The following is a 6000-nucleotide window of genomic DNA, read 5'->3' as shown; positions in this document are numbered from 1 at the left end:
TTAAAAAAACTCCTGGTTAGTAAATGCATAAATGCACAAAGCTACACACGCTGTTCTGTGGTTGTTAGCAGGCCTGGACATAGTTCACGGAGTTTTGCTACGCAGATCTCCGCGAAGTTACAAAAAACTCTGTGAAGTTCCGCGAGTGGCGGAGTGCAGTGTGAACTGCAGTTTGTGCGGGTATTCCTGCTGCTCGGGTAGAAATTCTACCCGAGCGACAGCTCGCGCTCGCGAACTTACCGTTTGCGATCACGAACGTATTGTTCGTGATTGCAAAGGGGAAAAACTCTGCTGCTCAATGTGAAGCAGAGTTTTCTGCACTCCGCGAGCTCAGTGGAGTAAGGTGTGCAGAAAACTCTGCACACTCCACGAACAGAGCAAAGTTCACCCCCCAGGCCTAGTTGTTAGAAATGTGGGTCTCTAGTTGGCAATGTTTTGCACCTTGACCAAGTAGGCACAATTCTTCCCAGTCAGTCCGTTGCAGAAAAATAGCCAATATTTATCTGTGTAAACAAGACCAAAATGATACAGGTTCCAACATACAGTAATCAGCAAACAAAAACTGCAAAAATATACTATAAATGCTGTTCCAGGGCTATCATGGTGTCTTGAACACACATGTTGCAGGCCGGCTGTGGCAGCTGTTGAGGATGTGGTGTGAAGCGGAGCAGTGTGGCGTGCGGTGCTCTCAAGATGCAGTGCAGGCAGCAGCTCTGCGGCGGGCGTCCAGAGATGCCAGTGAAACCAGGGCTGCCGTGTGAAGTGAGGCTGTGCCCATAACAGTGCTGACAGGTCACGGTACAAGCAGTGGTGCTGGTTGGTGATCTGGGGTCAATGGGGCTGGCGTCATTAGGCCTAGACTGAGGTGTGAGATGGGATGGAGCTTTGTGTACTTTACGAGTTGTGCATCCAAACCATGATGCAGGCAGCGGTGTCGATGTCAGCTTGCAGCGTCGTCGTCGGTGAGACCAGGGCGACAGAGTGAATTGAGGCAGTGCAGAGTGCAGTGCAAACAGGACAAGATGCAAGCAGCGGCTCAGGGGTGGCAGCAGACGGCCTCATCAGTGAGACCAGGGTTGTGGTCCGAAGTGCGGCAGTGCCCTCTGCGGTGCCTTCAGGTCAAGGAGTCGGCAGTGGTGTATGTGACGGTGTTGGGTTGCTGTGTTCTTCTGTGACAACTGAAATCCACAGTCCCAGATGCGGTACCCAGAAGAAGGCAAACTCTTTGCTGTTCCTGAGACTTCTTGAACAAGGGTCAAGCTCTACTTCAAGCCCTTGGAGTTACTCAGAAGAAGTTGTAGAAAGTCCAGTCCTTTCACTGTTAAGACAGAAGCAGCCCCTGTAGGCCAATACAGCAAAGCACACAGCAAAGTGGTAGTCTCTCCTTATAGCTTCTCCGGCTATTTTTCTTTGAAAGTTTTTTAATCCCATATAGTCCCAAAGTTCTCGGTTCAGGACCCCAATATGTATACCACATTTTACTTTGAGGTTGGTACAAACAAAGTTCCTCTGGCATACATAAATCAGTTCTGCCTGTCGCAGGCCAGGCTCACTACAGGAGGTGGAGACAGCTTTGTGAAAGGCAGCCACAGTCCATTGCGGTGCAAGCAACAACTCCTCCAATTAATCTAAATGGAGCCAGACCTATTTAGCCGAGCAATGAGTCACTCAGGAAAGGCAGTACACACATCACCCCCTGGTACTATTTCCTGTAAAGTGTGCGTGCCTGCACCTCTGTCCTCCTGAGCGCACAGTGCTGTGTGAGAAGTGCACACAAACAGCACATCCCGGGAGAGTGTTCATGTTCCAAAAGGCAGAAAATACTCATGCACTTGCTGCCTTTCTTTTTCAACTAGAGAGTGGCTGCATGGCTGATTGTGGGCCTTTTGGAAGTATTTATGTTAATCACAGCACCGCATTTTACTTAAATACTTTAAAACAGGCAAACAATCAGACCCACGGCTGCGTTCTATTTAGAAAAGAAATGCAGCAAGTCTACAAACATGAGGGGTGCTTTCAGAATCATCTGAAAGCACATGTTCATGCTATTAAACTTGATGCATTTCTTTTCTAAATAGAGCGCCACTGTGGGGCTGATTGTTTGCCTTTTAAAAATATTTATGTTAAATGCAGCCCATGATGGACACTGTGATTAACATAAATACTTTCAAAAGGCCCACATTAAGAAAAGAAATGCAGCACGATTAAAAGCATAACGTATGCTTTCAGATGATACTAGATCATGAAAACCACACTTTGTGCTTTCAAACTTGCTGCAACACTCATAGGCTTAAAAGCAATTCAGCCCCTTCCTCGTCGTGTGTGTCAGCCCGGGCTGCTGCGGCTCGACCTGGGCAGTGTCTGGAGTCTTTACTCACACCCACGTTTTTTCACAGGTCTTTAAAGACTATTTGCAAATTTACATACCTTTGTAAACTGGTTACCGAGGCTCTGGTTTTTTTCTGGTTCCAGTACTGGGCCCCCATTCCTTACACTTGTATTTACATTTGCTGCCGTAGTGTGAGAATGCATTTCATGAAAAGGAATATGAAGTAGGGTTGCCAAAAGAAAAATGCCAGTTATGTGTTGTTTAAAGATCTCAGATTTGTTTAACCATCATGGCTCCCCTCAACCATACCCTCATGACACTGGACTCACCCATCTCTAGGCATGGCCCTAAATCTTGGTCCATCCTTAACCCCCAAAACCTTTCCAAAAATGGCAAGAAAAACTTTAAACACAAACTTCTAATACGCCACCAAGAAACCTTATTTGCCGACAGCTGCCTTAGCCTAACCTCCATCATAAAAACTAACTACATCTTCAAACGCTCCTCTAAATGGAAAAGTATCTTTTTCCACCACCTTCCTATCACAAACTCCTGCAAAATCCCTTATGGTCTGAAGCTATCCACGACTCCTTCCCACACTTTTCCTGGCGAAATCGACATCTCTATTTTCAAATCAGGAAATATCCTTATACAAGCCTCCGAAAACCACCTCACCATTTTTGAAGACCACTTCTACTCCCTATCCCAATACCTACTACCTAGTCCTACCTCTAACCTCTCAGCCTCCCAAACACAAGATACCTTCTCGTCCCCTCCCACCACGGCCCCAACCTTTAAATTCCCTGACCCATTAATCATAAATGAAATCCCTGATACCCTGTTATATCTTCCACCGGCCTCATTAGCATCTCCCCCTCCTCCTGACTTTCATTTAAATCACACAGCCACCTAAACCCCCCTCCTCCTCCTGTTCCCCCGCCCCCCGAACCCTGGACGGCTCTACCAATAACTCCAATCTTCTTATCTCCTAGTAACCTTCCTACAACTCCCTCAGCCTCCCAAACCCTCCCTTCTCCTCATGTACCACCTCCCCATGATCCCCCGATGGCTCCACTAATAACTCAAATCCCCTCCTCCCCTAGTAACCATCACCCCCATTATCTAACTAACAGCCCTCAAAACCCCTCCCATGCCCCCTTTTCATCTCATGACACTCAGTTGACCCGTGGGAATGCCCTATCACATCATTTAAGTCTACCTCTATCCTGCAATCCTAACACCCCTCATTTCCCTCCACGTGGCTTTCCACCCCATCCACACCCTGGACCGCCATCCCCGACTGACATGGAACACGTCCCCCTCCCCCATGACCTCCTTGCCCCATCCCTATCTCACTTCTCACCCAGTCACTCCTCAATATAAAACTCCATCTCTCAACCCTCGTGTTATAACTTTCTTCTCTCAGATATGACGTTAACTCCCTCTCCTCAAGGATCCCTTCCAATCATACCTATCCCTTGGATTCTGTACAAACTTACCCCACACTCCATCACCAAGGAAATACTTCCCCTTACAGTTATTCTCCTTCTATACCGACTTGCAGAAATGGTTTACTCAGTCCACCCCTCTCCCCGAGCCATCTTTCTCCTCCCGACCTCCATGACCCCAATAAAGCTCACCCTCTTATTACCTCGACTACTAACACCCTTTCTCGACAATCTTCTATTCCTGTGATCCGGGGGACAAGTAGGATCCCGTTCTCCCCAGTCTCGCCCAGACCCCCGCAACAACTCTCCCCTATCCATTCCTGCTCCCCCACAACAAAAAAACGACTCTAAACCCCTTAACTGCATGCTGGTTAACTGCCGACCGGCAGCATGTCATGCAACAGAAATCGCTGACTCTATCCTTAGTGAAGGCATTGACTTAGCCTTTCTTACTGAAACCTGGTTCAATGTCCACTCATCATCAATCCATGACCTGCTCTCTCCCCCTGGTTACTCCATCCTCAGAAAAGACAGGTTTGATAAAATCGGAGGGGGGCTCGCCATAATCTATAAAGAAGAACTTCAACTCTTACCTGTCCAGCACTCTGACCTTACTACTTTTGAATACCTTGGTGCTGATCTTATAGTTGAGGGTCCCCCCCCCATTCGCCTACATAACATCTACCATCCCCCTGTTGACCCGTTTTCCTTTGTGGAAGAATTGTCTGATCTTCTTACTCAATCGTTCATTTCCAAATCTATAAACCTCTTTCTCTGAGATTTTAACCTGCACTGGAACAAAAATGACGATCCCTCGAATAATCTCATCAATGACTTACTTGATATCAGTGACTTGAAACAACTCTGCCATTCTCCAACACACGCCAAATGTGCCACTCTTGACACTATCATCACTAGCAAGGAACTGGCTTCTCTTTCCCACATCATCCCCATTGACTGGTCCGACCACCACCTCATCCTCTTCACAATCAACAGCTTTGTACCCCCACCATCCACAAATACCATCAACCAAAAGAAGTTGACTTGAAATCTCCACCTTATTCCTCTGAGCGAACTGGAGACTAAAATTAAAGCACATCTAAGCCTTACTCCTCTCTCCCTAACTGCTAGTGACCTTACAGAACATTACAACAAATCTATTGTTAAAGTCCTTGACCAAATATCCCCAGCCAAATTAAAACAGCAGAAATGTAACCCCTCCAAATCCTGGATCAATAGTGACCTCAACAGTGAGAGACGCGTGCTTAGGCAGACTGAACGCACTTGAATCAACAGCCTTCTCCCTCAAATCTTGTCCTCCTCAGAGCCGCAAGAGCCAACTACAAAAAACACATCTTTAATGAAAAGACTTCCTTCTCCCACTCACAACTTGACCGGGCAAGAAACCGACCTAGGGAATTATTTAGCATTGTCAAAAGCCAAACTGCCTCAGCCCCCCCAAACTAATGGCTACGGTCGAGAGATGCGAAGTAATTGCTAACTTCTTCTCGGATAAAATCAATAAGATTGATCAATCCTTTGTTCTAACTCCCCTCCCACATAGCCAACCACCCCTCCTTAACATTCCTTCTAAGTCTCCACCCACCCTTTCCCCTCCCCCGAACTCATCCCAAACCCCCCCCTTGACACCCCTGCTGAGCCCTACAACATCAGCCCCCAACTAAGAAACAATGCATCATGGAGTAACTTTTGTCCAGTTTCGGAACGGGATGTCCTCAACATCATCACCAAGCTTAAACCTTCCTCGCATACCAGAGATCCCCTCCCAGCCTATCTTGTTTTAAGACCTAAACACATCATCGCCCCATATTGGACCACTATCATCAATTCCTCCCTAGCCACCGGTATTGTCCCAGCTTTCCTCCAACTAGGACAAATTACCCCACCATCAAAAACACCACAGCTGACCCCAATGACTTAAATAATCTGCGCCCTATTTCTAGCCTTCCTTTCCTATCCAAGGCCCTGGAAAAATGCGCCCTGCTCCAGTTGGACAAATACATTGACTCATTCAACCTCCTGGACGCATTACAATCATGTTTTCGAAAGGGCTGCAGCACTGAAACAGCCATGCTCAACATTTTTGATGACATCCACCACTCCCTAGACAAGGGCGAATCCTCCCTTCTCCTTCTTCTTGAACTCTCTGCTGCTTTTGATACTGTTAACCATGCTGTCTTACTCAACATTCTCAAAGACCGT

This window comes from Triturus cristatus, chromosome 4_1 (assembly GCF_964204655.1).
Source record: "Triturus cristatus chromosome 4_1, aTriCri1.1, whole genome shotgun sequence".
Lineage (NCBI taxonomy): Eukaryota > Metazoa > Chordata > Amphibia > Caudata > Salamandridae > Triturus > Triturus cristatus.
This window is presented reverse-complemented; position numbering follows the sequence as displayed.